This window comes from Pongo pygmaeus, chromosome 1 (genome assembly GCF_028885625.2).
Source record: "Pongo pygmaeus isolate AG05252 chromosome 1, NHGRI_mPonPyg2-v2.0_pri, whole genome shotgun sequence".
NCBI lineage: Eukaryota > Metazoa > Chordata > Mammalia > Primates > Hominidae > Pongo > Pongo pygmaeus.
The window spans coordinates 2978734-3000759 of record NC_072373.2 but is presented as its reverse complement, the minus strand read 5'-3'; the positions used below and the strand labels follow the sequence as shown (position 1 = coordinate 3000759).

The 22026-nt window shown below is 39.0% G+C and overlaps 1 protein-coding gene across 12 annotated transcripts in view; it reads right to left on the bottom strand.

Annotated features, from left to right (window-relative positions):
- Positions 1-22026, bottom strand: part of SMYD3 (SET and MYND domain containing 3) — a 770143-nt gene that overhangs the window by 305773 nt on the left and 442344 nt on the right. Inside the window, exon 1 of one of the 12 annotated variants that reach the window (XM_063666344.1) lies at positions 19817-19835. The exons of 9 other annotated variants lie outside the window; for them this stretch is intronic. The gene's annotated coding sequence lies outside the window, so the exon portion shown is untranslated. Of the gene's footprint in view, positions 1-3598; positions 3618-5876; positions 5895-19816; positions 19836-22026 lie in introns of those variants that run through there. 2 more of the 12 variants (XM_063666459.1, XM_063666434.1) reach the window with 2 other exon arrangements.

Sequence of the window (22026 nt, the reverse complement as noted above, 5' to 3'; positions counted from 1 at the left end):
ACCATGCCCGGCTAATTTTTGCATTTTTAGTAGAGACAGGGTTTTGCCATGTTCCCTATACCAGTCTCGAACTCCTGACTTCAAGTGATCCACCCGCTTCAACCTCCCAAAGCGCTGGGATTAGAGGTGTAAGCCACCATGCCCAGCCCAGGTCTTTTCAAGGATAAGCAGTTTAGGCCTGCTAGGTTAACTCTTTTCTGCACAGTGACTAGGCCAGAAACCAAGAAATAACCCCAATTCCTACTTCTTCACTGTCCCTCATCTCTTCTAGGCCAAATCCTGTCAATTTTGCTCCTGAGTAACTTCCCTGTACTCCCTTCTTCCCGTCCTTACTATCGGGCTTTAATGGAGGCCTCTGTTCTCTCTTGCTCGAATCACTGCCAGAACTCCTATCCTGTCTCCTGCCTATCCTTGCATCCACTCTCCACAGGCTGTTTGCTGGGAAGGCTGCCCACTGCCCTCAACCTCCTGAGCACAGTGGAAAACAGGGCCTTCTTCTGATGTGCCCAAGTTTTCTCTCTAATTTCTCAACACTTTCTCCCTTCTGTACTCTCTGTTCTAGTCAAACTGAACTATTAAATGCAGTTCTCAGAAAGCACTGCACTTTCTTGCCTTTGTCACTTTGTTCTGGCTACTTGTCCTCTACCTAGAATGCATTTCCACTTTTGCCTGGGTTAAGAAGTATGTAGCCTCTAGAAGTCAGCTGAGGCACCAACGCAAACCTTCCCCAGATATCCCCCTCTCCCAGTCTAATACCTCACGCCTACTCCCCTCCACAGAATTTATGCCACTGCACTGCAATTTCAGTCTACTTTATTGATCTATCCCCTATACTGTGTGTCCTTAAAGGTGGAGACTGTGTATCCCCAGTGTCTGGCATGGTCACTGACAAATTGTTCGTGTTCAATAAATATTTCTTGACTGAATAAATGTCACAATTTCAGCAGGGTTTCCCTGAGGTCTGCTCCATCCCCCGGCCTTCTAGACCAGACCGAACGTAGATGATCTTGGCACAGACACTGGGAACCGTGCATCGTTCATGTTATCCTCTTTGTATTGGCTTTGTTCAAAAGCTAACAGCCAAATATGTGGTGGTCTTCCTGTGGCCGTGTAGGTCTGCAGAGCCTGTAATTTGTATACTGATTACACTTTTGGTTTCAACTTACCTTCCCCAACCTCTCACTCTGATTACTTCACTTACACTTTATTTGTATCTTTGTGTGTGTGCATGGTTTTTTCCAAAGCTGAAATTCCTTCTGGACTAAAGCAGGATATAAATAAATATGTATATAGTCCCAAAGAGATGAAAACAGTCTCATTGTTTACAGGAGGTGAAACCTCAGTTTTTCTCAGTATCCCATTACTGGCTAAATCCAAAGTCTCCTAAAAAACAACTTACAAAAAGAGCTGTTTTCCTCCTAGTTCTTCAGCTAAGCTTCATGCAATTAAGTTACTCTAAATAAAGGAATGCACACATATTTTCTTCACAAGACTTAGGAGCAAGACTCAAAGAAGTGAGGCCAGATGTGCGCCTTACTTTATCCAGTCAATGTGCTACTGAAAAACTGTAAAATGAGTTCTTTAAATAGAATCAAAATGTCAATTTACTAGATATGCTCACTATTTAAAGAAACACCATGGCAAATCCTTGAAGTAATTATGGGGTGAAAGAAGTAATCACCCTAAAACTTATCTGCCTTGTAATCCCAGATTTACATGCTGAGGCAATTTTAAATTATGATTATTAGAAAACCCTCCTCAAGTTCTACTGTGTATAAACATGCAATCCTCTTCGTTTCGTCACCTATAAATGTAACTCAAGTTAATAACCAGCCAGAAAATTCAAATTAATATTAAATACTGAAACACTGTTATCACCAAATTCACACCAGAAATTATTAGCACTTCGAACGTGAGAATGTTCTCAAAGCCCTGTTAATTCCTCCCTTCTACCCTACTTGACAGACATTCCTTGACAAGCTTCTAAGTGAAACATTCCTTCTCTACGTGTCAATGGATTCCACATAAGTAAGGCAAAGTCCTTGCTGTCAAGGAACTTATAGCCACTTAGAGTTCACTCTTTTTGTTATATCTGTTACTAACATTAGACTTTTTTCTTCTTTAATCCAAATTTTCATTTCATTTTTTTTCTCCTTTACATCTGTTTTTGTTTTATAAACTGCCACTCAGGAGATAACTTTCATTAATTTGCCTTATAAAATTTCTACCAAAACCAACTAAAAGGACAAGGGAACACAGAAGAAGGACAGTATATGCAGAGTTTTAAAAACCTTAAGGAAGATTAAAAGCTCGTCACCATATAAATGTCTAAAGTTATTACTAGGCCCTACTAATCTGAACTCTGGGATGAAAACTCCTTATGAATTCATTACAGATTTGAATTTTTAAGGCAATTCAGTTCAACTCATCTCAAGTACAAATACAGTCATTCAAACTGGGCTAATAAAAGGCAGCTTAGCGGACATTCTAAAGGTTTAATTTTAATGAATTAATAGATTGGCAACTAGCTTCTCAACAATTTGGATGTAAACAAGACATTTAGAAAGCTGCTGAAAACTGTTCCTTCATGTAGGTTAAGAATTAGTCTTCCAATATCTTTTGCATTACTATTCTTATTTTTCAATTTTTTTTTTACAAACAGTGAAAAGGTAATGTGTCTAAAATTCTCTACACTGCTAAATAAGTACAGATTGAAACTATCTTATAAATGAGTTTGACAATGACCCGTGACCTAGATGCAAAAGCAGACAGCGCTGTTTAAGCTGCTCAATAAAATTTGAGCTAAATTCGAAATGTAGAAGCAAATACTTTCCAGAACATCTGATAGATCAATGTTTTAAAATCCTTGCTAATTGCTTAAAGTTTTCATCCTTTTGTAATCTGCTCCTCGTGTGTACTTAACCTACTCACAGGTATTTATGTTAATCCATTAGCTCCCTCAGGGTGGGCCAGGCAGACTATTATCTGAAAGCACTGATGCATAGCTTCCTGGGTCAGGGACAAATAAATCTTTTCATATAATTGCAGGTCGTTTTATGTGTTGCTGTCTTCCCTGCTGGGAAAAATGTTAAAATATTTAAGGCTTACTGTCTGGTGTGACTGTGATTTTATATTAAAGTCTGGGATAGGAGGAGAGAGTGGCAGAATTCAGTACTTTATCTCAGTAGGAACAGTCTTTCTTTGAAGCGGTAAACTTTTAGAGAGTCAATAAAAGTAAAAACTCCGGTGAATGAATAAGAGCTGGTAGAGTCCTTTTGAAGTCATGTACCACCATTTGATGACAATCTAGTTTAATAAAGATAGAGCTAAAAGAATAAGAAGGACTGTATATGTCACAAAGATCATGATTCTCTTCAGTGATAAAATCAAGTAAACATTATCATCAAGCTAAAATATACCCAACTCTAATACAGCAACTGTTTACCTATTTCCATATTTGTCTACATACCAAGACAGCCAGTGGGGGAGAATGGTTTTATTTTGTTCTTAATTAGAACAGTATTTGGAGCTGGAACTATCTAATGGGCAAGTAAGCCAAGCATTCTCTCATCCACTCCCTTCAGCATTCTTCTCTTACCTTATCTTCTGGACCAGAAAATAAAAAATCTAGTCAGGAAGTGGCGAGTGGGGAGTTGCGGGACAAGGTATGAGTTGGGGAGAGCATCTGGGTTTTATCACCAGGTGTGTCAGGATTTGCAGTTTCTTGAAATTCTAAATCTTCATGTTGCTGTGCAGACTTTTGCCTCCTGGTGCAAATAATAGATGCGCCCCCACACACTAATGCCCTCCCACAGCCCATAGCCTTGGGGCGCTCCAAGGAGAGTGAGTTCAATACCATAAGCAAGGGCGACTCACTCCTGGACGTGAATCTAGCATGCAAGATCATTTTCATTAAACACATAATTGCACAGTGACTTGATTTAAATCTACTCTATTATTTTCTTTGAATGAGAAGCAGATGCATAACAGCAACCTGGAACAGAAAGTGGAGCTTTTAGATGCATGCTGTTGTATGTGCACCAAGTCCGGGAGAGGCTGAGCTCCGTCAGCATCATGTGGCAGGAAAACCGCAAATAGTTAGGAAGGCACACTCTCCAGCACCCACTGAGTAGCTGCCGCAGGAAGGGGGGCAAATGGTCCTCAGCAAGACCCTCTTCAGAAGGAACAAGAGACCGTGTGGAGGGTCTATGAGAATGAATTTGTGGTTTGCAACTGGTTTGTCACGTCTCAAAATAAGTAAATCCAGTATGTGTGACTGTTTAGAAAAGCAGTTAAGGGCGGTTAAGTCTTTCTTGGTTAATTAAGTGATTTTCATCTGGAGGTATGTTTGGAGGAAGGAGCCTCCTGGAAAGTAGAATCAGAAAGAAGCGTTTAGTGTGAAAAAATCAGTTCCAGATGATTTTGTGTATATGCCTCGTGTTTAAATTCAGACTGTTAAGTCTAGACACTGCAAATCAAACTACAGGTCAGCAAAAAAAAAGAACACCCATGCAGCAAAAAGCTGTCATTTCACTGCCACCTCTATTAAAAGGGTACAAATATGCTATGCTTGCTTCAAATCTATGTTTTATAATTCTCTTCTTTATACCAAAAAGTCTTCTGACAACACAATCAAAAATGAATAGTCAGAAGTAATGATGATCTAAACCTAAACGGTTAAAGTCTTTGCTGATGGATACAGTGCTCAGGAGGAGGCTATGACTGGGAGGGAGCAGAAAGGCTGAGGGAAGAACAAGAACGTAGAGATGGAGCGCAAGGTGCCCGCAACCTGCTACCAGTCAAACCCCTACCACAGTTTCCTCATCTCGACAAAAAGTATAATCAGGTACATGAGTTTACTGTTCATAATAATGAACTACAGAAGCATTTGTTATTGTTACACTAATAAAAACCACAATAAAAAATACTACTTTTATTAGTAACAAATCAAAGAATCTCCTTAATATGAAGTCAGTGTGAATGGTTCTTGGAGGGGAGCCAGTTCCGCAGGCATAACAGCCATCCTTTTGCAAAGTCATCAATCCAGAATTACCAGTCATACCTCCAACTTACACCTTACCTTACGCCTTATGTCTTACCTTACACCTTATGTCTTACCTTACGCCTCTGCTGAAAGAGCAAATGAAAAGATGGTCTCCCTTTTCAAAAATGAAACCATCAAATACCAACATGGGAAGGAGAAGAATCACTGACTAGGATGTGTCTGTGCAGAAAACAAGGTGGCTCTCATCTGAAAATATAACATAATAAAGGCGACCAACTACATAGAACATCATTTAGATTCTCTCCAATTTTGAGATGCTGTAGCTGGAGCACAGAGATAACCCCCCACAGTCACACAGCCTGTCTGCTTCTGGACTCTGTATTCTTAGTCATGACCTTGTAGCTGCCTTATCATGTTCTACCATAAAAGTGAAAATTGTGAAACACAAAAATCTAAATCAAAATGTTTTAATTTGTAATAAAAGAAAACAAACTGAGAATTTGCAAAAGGTGTGAAAATTTTCTTCTGTGTGAGGAAAGCTTCATGCCAGATATCTTAAACTCAACATAAATATCCAACACATTTCACATAAAACAGAACAATACTGCCATGCTAATGACGCTCCTCAGACAAAAACCTCAAGAGCAGGCCTGTCTGCTGATGTTCATCACTAACCTATGGTGTACGTGTATTTGTTTTTGCCAATAAACTATGCTGTTGCCAGAGATTAAACATAAGTTCCTAAATGCATGTATGATTGTTTGTAATTACTTAATATTAATAAGCCAAACTGAGAAACACAATCCCAAATCAAGAAACAAAGCCAATATAAAACAGAAAGATGGCATTGCTAAATCCCAGAAGACATCACCTTGAGCTTTTCATCATGCCACTTTCAAGTTCATCCCTATGGCTTGAACTTTGTGGCTTCCTCTGAAGAATTCTGAGGCAGAGGCAGCAGCAGGCTCACTCCTCCAGCTGCCTGCGAAGGCTGAATTCCATTTATTCCATTCGGGGTTGGTCGTGGGCAGGATGAATGAGACTGTTCTCATTCTTCCCAGGAATGCTTAGATGAGCAGTGAGCTATTGGACTGCCTCAGATACCATCATCTCCCCCACATTCCTCCTATGTAGAGCCTTAGTTTGAGAGGAAAGTGAATCTCAATTACCCCCTTCCCTCTCCCCATCAATGACGCAGGCCTATGGAGGTGCTGGCCAAGTCTTAGGCCTAAATCTATGTTCAGAGAGTGGATCCATGCTTTGAGAGATGGTTGCCCTACCCTTCCTAGACTATCTTTAAGGGTGAGAGGCACAGGAACTTAGAGAGTCAAAGACTACCAAGAGACACACTGAAAACTAGTGAGGTGGGAACTGGCAATTTCTAAACCTACGGCAGCAGCACTCTCTGGTCCTTCTTTTCATTTCCCGGGACCTCCATCCTGAGGGCTGAACTGATAACATTCATCTTACCTTTATGGATGATGAGGAAAATGCCGCAAGTGAGTTTAATTCCCAAAGGAGAAAGAGAAAGTGGTATCTGATATTGATTAGGTCCAAATATACTCTCTTGGTGTTTTAGCCAGAAATACATCTGGGCATTTCTGTAGCAATCTGTAAGAGACTTTATACATGTATCCATCTCGAAATAATGGGCTTTTAGTTATTAGCTTTTATTCATTTCCATTTTGTCTTTTTAAAGTGACATCCAAAATGATGAAAAGCTTCAGGGTACTACAATGTCATAAAATAATCTTCCTGTATTCCCTTCCCCAAAGTACCCAGATATCGGCCCCAAGAGGAGTCCTCCTCACGAGGAGATGAAGCACTGACCCGAGGATCTGTCAGAACCCTGATCAAAAAGCAACAGAACAAAGTAAATGGCGAGATAAAGTAGAGAGGGAGCCATTGTGTTTACATTCACGTAAGGAAAGTCCTAATTAGTGACCAATCGGATTGGAGGATGGTTTTAATGGCATGCACCTTTTATCGCTTGCAAATGCTTAGAGTCAGCAGAACAAGCCACTACTTTGTTAGATAATGAAACACAGATAAAAATTCATGTGTAATTGGTATATTTTAAACTGGTATTTAAAAGCTTATTTATCTCTTAGTTGGGACAAATATTCTTTTAAGTCATTAATTGGCAACCATAAATTTTAATTCTATTCTTGGCCTAATTATTACAGATTTCAAGTAAGTAGGCTCCAAAACAATGAGGCTTTACTGGTTCAATCAGAAATACTTGTTGAAGGGTTTCCTTAGAAGATTATAACAGGATAAATTAACTCAGCAGAAGCACTGGAGTACAGAATGTCAAATACAGTAAATACAGTAAATCCATATGTAATAAACATAGATATCTAAGATGTGTAAGTAAGTAAAAACAAGGATGTTGCAGATATATATACAATATGGTGCTGCTTATCAAAACAACACAAAACAATTTTTTGTGTGTGTGTAAAAAAAAATTGTGGGAGTAGGGATGTGTAATGCTAAAGGTGAGGTACCAAAATGCTAGCAGTGGCTACTTCTAGGAAGGAGGGTAGGACAAGTGGGAGAAAACAGGGATTAAGGACAATGATCAAGGGGAATTTTGCCTTTGTTATAAAACTTTTTAAATGATTTAAAATACAGTTATTTTGTTTATACATTATTTGTGCAATTAAAATATTTCAAAATTTCAGACTTATTTATCCCCACTATAATCACAAGTAGTGATTACTGAGTATGGGAGAAGCCTAGTACCTAGGGGTGGTGCCATTATAATCCCAAAGGACACAATCCTGAATGCCAGCATCCCTGAAAATATTGGTATACAGGCCTTTAAAAACAAAAAAGGCCTGAGAGTAAAAATTAGCCTGAACTCGAAATCTCTGAAATCGAAAATCCTGAAAATCATAATCCCCAAACACTGAAACCCCAAATGCTGCAATCCTGAAAGCCAAGTTCTGGGGAGGGATTCGTGTGTTTTCCACTGTGCTCACTGTGGATGCATCGTGTCAGTTCTGGGGAGGGATTCGTGTGCTTTCCACTGTGCTCACTGTCATTGCATCGTGTTAGTTCTGGGGAAGGATTCGTGTGTTTTCTACTGTGCTCACTGTCGTTGCATCGTGTTATTTCTATCATGTTAGACAGGACTCTTATCTTGCAGTTGTCTTCATCTGGAAATTAGCTATGGTTTAAGATGTGCACAGGTGCCAGATTCACAAGGGGTAGACTTGTAGACTTAATTTTTGCTGTCAGCTTGACTGGATTAAAGAGTATCTAGTAACTTGGTAAAGCATTATTTCGGATATGTCTGTAAGGGTGTTTCCAGAGGAGATTAGTACATGACTCTAAATGGAGTAGGTGGAGATCTGCCCAAAATGTTGGCGGGCACCATCCAATCAGCCTTGGGCCCAGAGGGAACAAACACAGATGGTAAATTGCTTTCTCTCTGAGAGATGAGACAGCCTTTTCTTCTGCCTTGGACGTAAGAAACATAATTCCAAGTACACGCATTATCACAATGCGGCTTTGTGTGTAAGCACGATGCACATACATAAAAACACTGAAACTTCTTCCATAAATGAAGAAATGCCTTTTTTCTGTGTCTCCATTTGTGAAAGATAAAATTTCTTGAGACCTTGGCTCTTTGAGTGACTGTATTTGTGTCAGTGACCAGAGGTTTTTGATCCATCTTATCAAAACATGTCTGTCAGGGTATTTTTGATGACTGCAGTTACAATGATGGATACATACAATTTCCAACCATAGTAATAAGCGTTCACACATTTCACTTTTTGACCTATTTCTTTATAAATACAGTTTGTCTGTTCGTAGCTATAATAACTGAGTGACTACCATTAGTATATCTGTGTGTTTATACTTGCAGAGAAAATACGTATGGTATTGTTGCCTATTTTACTGTGTAAGGTGGCCTATTATGTGTTCAGTCATGTATTTATATGTCTCTAAAATCTTCTTTTAAAATTGTAATACATGTATTTTAAATATTTTTAAAACTTTATTCCACAATTATATTTTTGAAATTTTGGTCTGTCAGGATTTTGATTTGGGGATTTTAGAATTTAGGGATTTTAGGCTGGAGCTAGTGAATCACACCTATAATCTCAACACTTTGGGAGGCCAAGGCGGGCAGATCGCTTGAGCCCAGGAGTTCAAGACCAGCCTGGGCAACATGGCAAAACCCGATCTCTACAAAAAATACAAAAATTAGCCAGGCATGGTGGCTCCTACCTGTAGCCCCAGCTACTCGGGAGGCTGAGGTGGAAAGATTGCTGGAGACCGGGAGGCAGAGGTTGCAGCGAGCCAAGATCACGCCACGGTACTCCAGCCCAGGTGACAGGGAAAGACTCTGTCTCAAAATAAATAAATAAATAAAACTAGACTTTAGGGATTTTAATCAAAATTTCAACATTTGGAATTATGGCATTCAAGATAGTGTCTCTCAAGATTATGGTCCAAACCTCCCTAGTGGTACTGGAAAGTACAACGCCAGATACTATGGAAGTTCCGTATGACTCCATTCTGGCGCAACCATATGCCCATGTGTCAGGCACAATTTCCTAAGAAGAAATCAAGGGTAATAGACGGCAAATTGATCTCAGCCTAGGTCAAGCTTGTCCAACCTGTGGCCCAGCATGGCTTTGAATGTGGCCAAACACAAACTTGCAAACTTTCTTAAAACATGAGTTTTCTTGTGTGATTTTTGTTCTTTTATCTCATCAGCTGTCATTCATGTTAGTGTATTTTATGTGTGGCTCAAGACAATTTGTCTCCTTCCAGTGTGGCCCAGGGAAGCCAAAAGATTAGACACCCCTGGCCCAGGTCAGTAGCACCAGAAGGATATCTAGATAAGATCAAACTAAATTAATAAGCAGTCTGCAGCTCCAAAGCATTGACTTTGACCAGTACTTTTGAGAATCCTTAGGCTAATTCCTAGTAAAGCATGTTTTGCAAATAAAAAAAAAAAAATTATCTTCCTTTTTTATTGGTTTGCCAAAAAAAATTAAAAAACAAAACTGTGAACATACACTAGAAGCAAGAGCCATAATAAAGCTTCCAGTAATAATAAGGCAGCTCCTCCCATATATAACATACCAAATATAACAACTATAAGCTCTGGATTAGACATTTAAAAATACTAACTGAAGGTACTAGAGAGTGGCCAAAAGCAGACAGAAACTGGAAGGGAGTTAACACTTGAAAATAAATGAAAAACACTAGATGAGTTTCTTGTTTATAAAGCTTTTTAAATTGAAGCCAGAACTTTTCTGGCTGTGCCAGCTGGGGCAACTACAAGTTGGATAGAAATCTGCAGCTTCTTAAAGAAACAAAAGGAAAGTGACAGGAAAAAAATCCCAGTGAGGGCCACAGAGTCTAGTGCATAAAATGCCTGAATCTCTGGGTGACCCCTACTATCCACATGCATTGAGGAGAGGCCCAGCAGTCCGGAAAAGTCTAAAAGAACTGAAAAGTGATTTCAGTTGCTTCCCTTCACGGGGTAACAAAGTTGGAGCATACGTCTGCCAACATAATAGCATGCTAAAGCAATACACACACACACACACACACACACACACACAGACACACACACTTCAGAGGAATGTAAGAGAATCCAGAAACCTATAACATATTAAAAATGTTCTGAATAAAACCCAAAATTACTAGACATATGAGGGAAGAGGACAGGGTGGCCCATTCTCAAGAAAAAAAATTCAGTCAATAAAAACCAACCCAAAATGGCCCAACTGCCTCAACAACTAGGTAAGAATGTTTATAGTCAGCTTTCATTACTATGCCCAAGAAAAGACAGGAAAATATGCTTGTAATGAACAAATAGGAAATATCAACAAAGAATCTTAAAAATGTGATATGAATAAAATGTGAAATGAATGAAAAATAATCCAATAAAAATGGAAGAGGAAGAGAGAGACACAAATAAAAGAACCAGACAGACGGCAGTGGTAAGAACTCAGGCTTACATGATAAGAACTCAGCATGATATTGTTGCCTGTGAAGACAAAAGGAATTTTCCATTTTCTTACGCCACTAAGTTTGTGGTACTTTCTTACAACAGCAATAAGAAACAGAAATGTGCTGAAAGAGAAGAAGAGAAGCTGCCAATCTACAATCCTCTATGCAGCAAAAAATTGTCTGCAAGAATAAAGGCAAAATAAAGACATTTTCGTATAAAAGAAAACTAAAATAATTTATTACCAGCAGACCTGTACTATAGGAGGTGCTAAAGGAAGTCCTTCAGGCTGCAGGACAATGAGACTAGATGGAAGGCTGAAACTTCATGAAAGAATGAAGGGTGCTGGAAATGGTAAACACGTAGGGAAGCATAAAAGACTCTTTCTCTGAATTTCTTCAAAATATATATGGCTACTTAAAGAAGTAAAATGTTGTATTGAGGGAGCTTTAAAATATGCAAATATAATATATATGACATCTGTAACATTGAGGAGTTCATATTTTACATGCAATGGGACAATGTTAACTTTAGACTGTGAAAATCTAATTATCTGTTTTATAATCCTAGAGAAACCATTGAAAAAGAACACAGAGACATATAGCAAGAAAAAAAAAAAGCTCAGCCAAAAGAACTTTGGCAAAAGAACTGAAAGATAATATACGATAAAAAATTTTTTCATGGAAAATAGTTTTGGAAATGCTACTATGAAATCTCGGCAAATTCTATTTCTTGCGAATGTATTCATCTGCATAAGAAATGCTAAGGGACACATCTGTAGATGTGAGCATGCACACAAACACACAAGTCCACTAAAATGCTCAGATTTTCTACTCCTCATTCAATTAAAAAAGAAACTATATAAAGAAAGCACCAAAAGACAAAATACCAAACCCGTCTCTAGTTCAGTTCTCTGCTCCATTCACAATTCTCACCAAGCAAAGAGAAATTCAAAGAAAAGACAGAGCTGGAACTTCATTTCCGATATATGTTAGCCAGCATTCTTCAGTATTGTCTACACATTCACCCACATCCAAACGTACTGCCAATAGACCAACGCAGAGAAGTGCTGAGTTAGGTTTCAGTCTGTTTCTAATATATCCCATTTTATTCAAGACAGAATCAAATTTTGTTTCAATGTGACTCTTCTGGGTTTCAAAAAAAATCCAAAATCTTAGACTTAACTATATAGTCAATCAACTAGTACATAAACAAATGACTTCGGTACACTAATGCTGACAGCCAAAATAGTAAAAAATAAGTCTAAGGCATGTCACTTACTTGCTCTTTCTGGCTCATTTATTTCAACTGCTCCCACTAGCATTCTGTCTGTTTTTTTTTTTTTCTTTTTTTTCCCTAGATTAATTCAATTCTCTTCCCTTTGGATGAGATAGAAACAGAACAAAAAAAAAATGAAAAAAATGCTTTGCTTCACAATGAGTCAGTATTTATTGAATGTCTTTATTGTAACACAGTATTTATTGAAATACTATCATTTGCCAGGCATAGAAGAAGACAAGATAAATAAGATGGCCCCTTATCTTCTAAAACTTAAGTAAAATACATAGGATATATATACATAATAGATTTAAAACAAAGCTGACTGTTTCATGAAAGCAGAAAGGAGAGAGACAATCTTTTCAGTTGGAGAATCAGGAAAAGTTTGTCCTTGCAGGATGAGGTTTTCAGGGGTAAGCTGGGGGTGGGGAACCAGAAGCAGAAATAGGAGACCAGGGAAGTGTAGGACAATTCAGGGAGAGGTGACTGGCTCAGTATGGCTGGAGCTTACAGGCTACACTGGTGGAAGCTGTGAGAGAAAACACGGCATGTATAATTATGGTGGCTCTTGAAGCCAAGCTAAAGGTCTTGAGCCTTGTTTGATAGGCAGTGAGGTTCACAGAAGATTTTTTTAAATTGTGGAGTGACATTTTTCATCATTTAACAATAAACAGCCTTTGGAAGTACTATGTGCCAAAAACATGCAAACAATAGTACATCAAGGAATCCCACAAAATCCAACCTCAGGCAGGCTGCAGTCGAGTAGGGAGCTAACTATGTAAAGAGAACAAGTTCCAAAGCCTTAGTGAGGATTATGCTATTGTTCTGCCTAAGCCAAGATGGCAAGCCTGGGATTGCCTTACCAAATTCAACCTCCCAGACTACATATGATACATACATGAAAGAATAATTTAAAATTTAAAAAAAGAGAGAAGAGGAATCTTTTTTTTTTTTTTTTCTGTAATCAGAATACCTATCATCCAGGAAAAGGTCATAAAACAGTGCAAAATAACACCACAGGACTAAAAAAAGATTTTTTTTTTAATGTGGCAAAAATTAATACAGGATTTCCTTTGCAAATTCTCCCGGGTTTTTCCCATTCTGGCGTAGATGCCAGTACTCTATGTGCTCATAATGTCCTGATTCTTCCTCTCTGTAATGACAGTTCTCATCCCATGGGATTCAAGTTGCCTGTTTATGTATCTGACACCTATGCTATTTTATCAACTCTTTAAGGGAAGGAATTGTGTTTTATGAATGACATTCTCATTTTTGAAAAGAAAACAATGGTTTGTCAAATAAAAACAAAATCTATCTTCCTTTCTTTAAACTTTCAAAATTAGCTCAAATATATATTATTGTTGACATTCACTAAAGTACACATTGGCAGCCTCTTTTAAAGTGACTTTCATAAAACAAGCAGAAGATATACACACAGATACACACATACACTTTTTAAAATTTGAAATAATATAAGTGTTCTTACTGTAAAATGTTGGACAACTTTTATCTGAAGCATTCAAAAATGTCTCCCCTGCCCCAAACACTCCTTATTGGGCTATTGTTATCCCAATTTCACTCTTAGAAGACTTAAGGAGAAAAAGCATTAAATAAAATTCATGGGAGGTCATTGATTTGGACTAAGCTCCTACGCTAGGCTCCGAGACACAAAGCCAACACGGAGTTACTGAGACTAAAGTTCCAAACTGAAACCAACTTGTTTAACCTGAGAAAGTAGGAGAGAGATAAAAGTCTAATCCCCAACCAGGCCACTTTTAGGCACCATGGTAAGGAAGGTTTCTTCTGTTTTAATCTTCTATGAAAAAGTAACTTTGAAATGACAAACCTTCTTGTTCCACTTCTGCTTCTTCAGTCGTTTTCTGCCCATCTAGACCATCTCCTCCTGCGAGGATGTGAAGTCCATCCATCTTTCAAGGTCAAGAAGTTAATTAAGACTTTATTAGGAGGCAATGGAGACTCAAAGAAGAATAGCTCAATTCACTTTCTGTAGAAGTGACTGAAGGAAGGGTACTTCCACAACCGCAAGCACAGAAGCCATTAAGAGGTTGATTCAGCGACCCATATAATGGTGGCCTGAATTAAGGGACTGGCAGTGGGGCTGAAGAAAAATGCCTAGCTGAAAGAGAACAGGAAGCAGAACTTACCAGATGTATTGACTGACTGAATGTAAAGATAAAGGAGAGGGAAAAGTCAACAATGATCTATAGGTTTCCTCTAAATAGTCATTAAACAATTATTTACTGAGCACCAAATATCTACCATAGTTCTAGGTACCAGAGCTACATCAATGGACAAAAGAATGTCTTGTTCTTATGGAGGTTATACTTCAGCAGAAGACAGACAGTAAACAAATAAGTCCTCTACAAAACCTTCTCTGATCATTCTCTTTTTTTTTTTTTTTTTGAGTAAAGTGAAAGCAACTTTATTAAGAAAGTAAAGGAATAAATGGCTTCTCCATAGGCAGAGTTGCCAATCTGATCATTCTGGCCAATAGGCTTTTGTCTCAGGTGTGCCAGAGTACACCACACATTTTGGAACTAGATGGCACAGAGTAGATTCACAACATATATACAGCTTCACTGGGAATCCTTCATCCTAATGAAGCTGATAAAGTCTGAAATAGGACATACATGTTAAGAGAATATCTGAATGATTGCAAGGATTTTTCTGGCTTCTAGCAAAAAAGTAAAATATTGTTTGTACTTCTGAACAATTTAAGGAATTTTGAAAAGAACTCTGACTATACTTTTTTCCTATCACATAATGAAGATTGATGTATTTATTACTTGGTGGTGTGAATTAGAAATGTGATAAATTTAAAGTCTAACTTATTTCCCATCCAAACTTCCCAAGGAGACTGCACTGTATTTTTTATTTTTCTCTAATTGTTGTACATGGGTAAGTAAAACTCGTGTAAGTTTCCACATAGTTCACACTCATGGGAAACAAAAACTGTGCCTTGTATATCATCATCCCCCGACTGTCTGTCTGTCACTCGCAGAGTTCAAGGCACATATGAAGTGCTCAATAAACAAGAGCTTAGAGGAAATCAATGAGGCTTAGTGCACAGCCTTATTGCAAACTGTAGTCTCCAATGCAAAAACAAAACAACAACCCCGCAACTAAAAACAAAGTAGGGGATGTTAACAACAGAACAAGGATATGAAATCTGTCTCATGAAAGAATAAACATTTCACACAGAAATCATAAATGTTGGTATTAATTTTAAATGACATTTGTCAGCCATAGAAAGTGATCTCTAATAACTCACAATAGAGCAGTTTAATGCCCAAATAATTAAAAAAAAGTATTGGAGAGGTAACCTAAGGGCAGATAAGATTAAGTAAGGAAAATTTCAATCTGTGTGAAGAAGAGAAGGCTTTAATTTTTGAACACTTTGGGACAATTTGGAACATCAGGGCTCTACACCAAAATTCAATTTTATTTATCCTATATATATCCTTCATTTAGGATCCCTAAATTTATTTTTTACTTTCTTATGAACTCTTAAGTCAGTCTCCTAGGGCAGGGGTCCCCAGGGCTGCAGACTGGTACTGGTCCAAGGCCTGTTAGGAACTGGGTCACACAGCAGGAGGCGAGTGCCAGGTGAGCAGGCATGACCACTGGAGCTCAGATCAGCCGCAGCATTCGATTCTCATGGCGGGTGAGCAGGCATGACCACTGGAGCTCAGATCAGCCGCAGCATTCGATTCTCATGGGGGTGTGAACCCTATTGTGAACTGGGCATGTGAGGGATCTAGGCTGTGTGCTCCTTATGAGAATCTAACTAATGCCTGATGATCTGAAGTGGAACAGTCTCATCCTAAAACCATACATCCACCCCTCACCGCCCCATCCATGACAAATTGTCTTCCACAAAACTGGTTCCTAGTGCCAGAAAGGTTGGGGACCACTGTCCTAGGGCAACCTTGCTTGTGTGGGTAAAGTTCTTTAAGAAAACGGGAGACTCTAGGAGAAAAAATAACTATTATTATTGTAAAAAGAAAGATTACCAAGGACTCTTCTTTTACCATACAGAGGAAATCCTTACTACACCTTGAACTTAGTGTCCAAGTTCAGTATACCTTTTTGATACAAAATACACAGAAAAGCTTAATATTTGATTTATCTTAGTGTATTATCTATCTCCCCCCTCTAGAATGTGAACTCTATAAAGGCAGAAATTTTTTATCTGTGTTGTTAACTGCCGTCTCCCCAATATCTACAACAATGGTTAACAATACTAGGTGGTCAACAGTAGCTAAGAATGGACGAAAGAATCAAGGCTTGGATAACTAAACAGCTCGTTTATGGAATGCATGTATACTTTCAAAAGGATAATTACTGTGTGTAATCAAAAGCAAAACCCTTCTGAAAGAAGTCCATCACCAATGCAGATAAGTTACCACTTTTATAAACTATCAAACAATGCAACCCACCGAAAGGAACATGTGAGACAAGTTTAACTCCTATGACGTTAGCGCTGATGAAGAAAAGATTTACATAGCATCCATTGATTCGCTCTGGGAGGGGTGTGGTTACCTTCAAAATCTAAAGTCAAAATCTAAATCCCTAAGTCAAAACCTAAAACCTAACAGCTGAAAGACTTCTCTGTATTTAAGCAGGCATCCTGTTTTCGCTCTTTGGGCATCTAAATAGAAGCTTCAAAAGGAGACTCTGTGCATGTGTTTACAAACTATAAGACTGCTCAAATATAGAAACAGAAGACTTTTTGTTGTTGTTTGTTTCTAGCTTTTTTTTTTTTTTTTTGAGACAAAGTCTCACTCTGTCACCCACACTGGAGTGCAGTGGTATGATGATCTCAGCTCACCACAACCCTTGCCTCCCAAGCTCAAGCAATTCTCATGCCTCAGCCTCCTGAGCAGCTGACACTACAGGCGTGCACCATGTCACCTGGCTAATTTGTTGCATTTTTAGTAGAGACAAGGTTTCGCCATGTTGGCCAGGCTGGTCTCGAACTCGTGCCCTAAAGTGACCTGCCTGCCTTGGCCTCTGAAAGTGCTGGGATTACAGGCATGAGCCACTGCACCCAGCCCCTAGCTTCTATTTTTTTTAATTACTAGTGTACCAGCTCAGGATTGAGTACATCTCTCCTCCTGCTAGAAAAAATTTAAAATAACCTGAGCATAGTAGCTCATACCTGTAATCCTGGCACTTTGGGATGCCAAGGGAGAATGACCGCTTGAGGCCAGGATTAACACTGCAAGACCTCATCTCTACAAAAAAAATTTTTTTAAAGAAAGAATTTAAAATAGAAGTATTTATTTCTTTCAAGTTAGCCTAAAGGCCAAATTGAGCTCCTGGATATTTGAGGAATTCTGAAACCAGGTTTGCCAAGATCATGACGGTGAGAGGAATCTGGCATGACTAACTTTATCTTGCTTCTAGTCTCACAGGCTGGCTGCCCTTGCTCATTCCTAGGCACAGGCTAAGCTAACCATGGGAGGCAGGAAGGATGGTCATAGTCCCTCCCTAAAACTAAACTAAAAGCGACCAGAGCCGCTTTTGTAAAAGTAATGAAAGGCCTTAAGATTAGGGTTATGGGAGGGGCCTGCAATTTGTTAAAATGTAGGCGTAGTTTCTATAATCCCTTGCTGCTCAGGAGTCATGTGGCCAGAGGTCACAAGATTTGTGACTTCCTCAATTGCTCCTACAGATAACATTACTATTGTAGAACCTGAGATTGGTCTTTTGAGACGTTTTTCAGACGTTAGCATGCTGGCAACCAACTCACCCCACCTGGACCTATGACTTATGACTCAGTTGGTCCCGTGGCCCCCGCTCAGAGGCATACTCAGCATAGCAGGACCGTTTCCTACCCTCCTGTGATTTTATCCACAACCAATCAGCAGCACACATTCCCTAACCCCTTGCCTGCCAAACTGTCCATAAAAACCCTAGCTTCTGAGTTCTTGGTGAGACTGGTTTCAGTAATAACTCCAGTCTTTCCACTTGGCTAGCTCTGCATTAATTAAACGCTTTCTTTACTGCAATATCGTGGGCTCAGTGAATTGGTTTTGTGTGGGGAAAAGAAAGAGAGATCAGACTGTTACTGTGTCTATGTAGAGAGAAGTAGACATAAGAGACTCCATTTTGTTCTGTACTAAGAACTGCTTGAGATGCTGTTAATCTCTAACCCCACCCCCAACCCTGTGCTCCCTGAAACACGTGCTGTGTCAACTCAGGGTTAAATGGATTAAGGGCTGTGCAGGATGTGCTTTGTTAAACAAATGCTCGAAGGCAGCATGCTTGTTAAGAGTCATCACCACTCCCTAATCTCAAGTACCCAGAGACACAATACACTGCGGAAGGCTGCAGGGACCTCTGCCTAGGAAAGACAGGTATTGTCCAAGGTTTCTCCCCATGTGATAGTCTGAAATATGGCCTCGTGGGAAGGGAAAGACCTGACCGTCCCCCAGCCCGACACCCGTAAAGGGTCTGTGCTGAGGAGGATTAGTGAAAGAGGAAGGAACGCCTCTTTGCAGTTAAGATAAGAGGAAGGCATCTGTCTCCTGCTCTTCCATAGGCAATGGAATGTCTCGGAGTAAAGCCCCATTGTATATTCCATCTACTGAGATAGGGGGAAACCGCCTTAGGGCTGGAGGTGGGACATGCTGGCAGCAATACTGCTCTTTAAGGCATTGAGATGTTTATGTATATGCACATCAAAAGCACAGCACTTTTTTCTTTACCTTGTTTATGATGCAGAGATATTTGTTTACATGTTTTCCTGCTGACCTTCTCTCCACTATTACCCTAATGTCCTGCCACATCCCCCTCCTCCCAGAAACGCCCGATAATGATCGATAAATACTAAGGGAACTCAGAGACTGGTGCCGGCGCGGGTCCTCCGTATGCTGACCGCCGGTCCCCTGGGCCCACTTTTCTTTCTCTATACTTTGTCTCTGTGTCTCTTTCTTTTCTCAAGTCTCTCCACAAGTGTGGAGGGGCAGGCCACCCCTTCAGTTTTGTCTGTGCAGCAGACAGGAAGAGTCAGTTGGGTGATTACAGTTCCCTTCACACAGAATAAAAGTTCCTAAACAATAACACAGCTAATCTCACCTACATTGCAGGTAAGTCAAAACTATGAGCCCTTTCCCTTACTGAGTCCCAAGTCCCACTCTCTGGTCCAAACAAATAAACAAAAACCCCACACAATACACATATAAAGGTCACAATTTGTATTTGCTCAAGAATCATATAACTCATTATAAACAAACCAAATGAAAGCCTTTATTAGTAAAAATTATGAAGAATTTGAAAATATGTGAAAAGATTACCTTTATATTCTTTTAAATATTGGACCACAGTCTAAATAGGCCCACACAAGGATTTTTTTTTTAATACTGTAGTATTGTTTGACTTACTACTTATTATCTGTCAGGATAAGGACTGCTAAATAACATATTAACTTGCAGATTTTTGTCCAAAAGGATGTAAATAATTTTTGTGTGATAGAAAGATAGCCCCAAAGACAACAGTTTTATTGCCCTGTAAGACATTAACCAACTTACAATTCCTTTTTTTTCCTTTTTTCTTTTCTGGAAACAAGATCTCACTCTGTCACCCAGGCTGAGGCTGGAGCGCAGTGGCACGATCACAGCCCACTACAGTCTCAACATTCTGGGCTCAAACGATCCTTCCACCTCAGCCTCCCAAGTAGCTGGAACTACAGGCATGCACCATCATGCCCAGCTATTTTTTGTATTTTTTGTAGAGATGGAGTTTTGACATGTGGCCCAAGCTGGTCTTGAACTCCTGGGTTCAAGTGATCCTCTTGTCTTAGCCTCTCAAGCTGCTAGGGTTACAAGCATGAGCCACTGCACCCAGCCCAATTTACTGATCTTACAATCTTACTCTAGCATTCTGTCAGTGCCTATATATAATTTATCTGTGGAATTTCCTGGGAATCAGCATCACCATTATGTTGATTCCCTCATTCATCAGGCAAATAAATTTATGACACGCACTTACTATGTATTTACGAGGGTCATTGTTTTACCTCTGAAAAATATATTTTGATATCTTAAAGTTTTGGTATATTTTCTTCTTAGATGCCTACAGAATACAGGAAAGGTAAAAGCTGTTACTGGTCTATCAATGGCAACAAAAGAATGTAAATTGATTGCATTATTCATTCTTCAGCAGGCTGATTACTGATCCTATAGTAATACCATTGAATTATTTAGTAACAAAAAATCTAGTAAATAATTACAAATTATCAGTGACTACCATATTTTTTAGAGCACATTATTTTACCCCTAAAGATGCGCATTAACATTTTGTGATTAGAGTACCTAGAAGACCACAGAAAAGAGCAGAAATGATCACTAAATGCTGCATTTACCTCCTGTGTTTTACTCTTAATGCAGCTTTAAAGCTGTACATCCTAAAGAATATTGCATTTTCTCTTTTAACAACATTAAATTTTATCTCCAGCAAAGAAAGTGTTACACTATCTATAGTAAATTTTAAATGCTTCAATATAGAAGTATTTACAGTGTGATTTACGTGTATTTGGGTTAGTTTCCACTCACACCCTAATGGTATTAGTTAACATCTGAAGTACCCTAATGAGGAATTAATCCAGAGGTGGATATTTATCATCTGACACACTGTAACCATCTGCCACAACGCTAGAGGTAGCTACTGATAGGGTCCAAGACATCCTACCCCAAAATATGGTACTTTGGCATATTCGATATTTTAAGCTGAAGGATTTGAGAAAACAGACCTTCCCCCTCCCCTTCTCCCCTGAAAAAGGTTATAAAATCTTTCCTAAGTTTTATGACCTTCCCCGAAGCAGGTCAAAGGACCCTAATGTGTGAGGTGCCCTCCCTATACTCAGAAGAAAGGGGCATCCTTATCTCCAAACATGCAGTGACATAGAGACCTGAACAAATAGGTCTTACTAAGCATCCTCCAGTTTATAACATTCAGCTCATCCCCCCGCTTTGTCCTGTCACATTTCTCCAAGACGCTCCACTCTTCATCAAACCTACTATGAAACAAGCTCATGTTTAACTGCTTCTTTGGGTCTTCGTTTCCTTATGAAGTCTCCCGTGTCACATAAAACTTGAATAAATTTCTAATAAAATAAATTTTATTAGAGGGGGTCCCAGCTACCCAAAATGACTAGCAGGAAAGATACTTTTCCTCCCCTTTGCTACAAAAAATTTTCAAATATCTTTGTTTCTGATCAACCTTAAAGGGTTTGATAATTTGCATTACAGATAAAAATATTTTTCCTTGGTGAAACAAGGGGTGTGTAAGATATGTGGATGGCTAAAAATAGTAGAAAAAGAATAATTAGTTTATTTCCTTTTGCCTTTGCTTGAACAATGTACAAGAATCTAGCATGCCGAATGACTAGAATTACCATAGGTTGCAATTTGCCTGTTACAGTCCCAGTTTACATTTCTTATCCCAACATAATTATTAAGAATGCCCTCTTAGGTCCTCAAAGCATTCTGCTTTGGACCACAAATTACACGGACACTCCACCACAGCAGACCTTTCTTAAAGGCCCCCTAGGCTTAATAACTAGGATGGAATCTGTATGGATTTTTGTCAGCGAACTACTACTAGGTTAGCTGAATTCTGAAGCTAACGCACTGTTTCACCTGCTTCAAGTGAATCTGTGATAAATTTATAGAACAAGTGGTGTGACAGTTTTTGCACCGCCTAATGTTTGTATCTGTGCATGAGTCAGTCTGAGACTTGC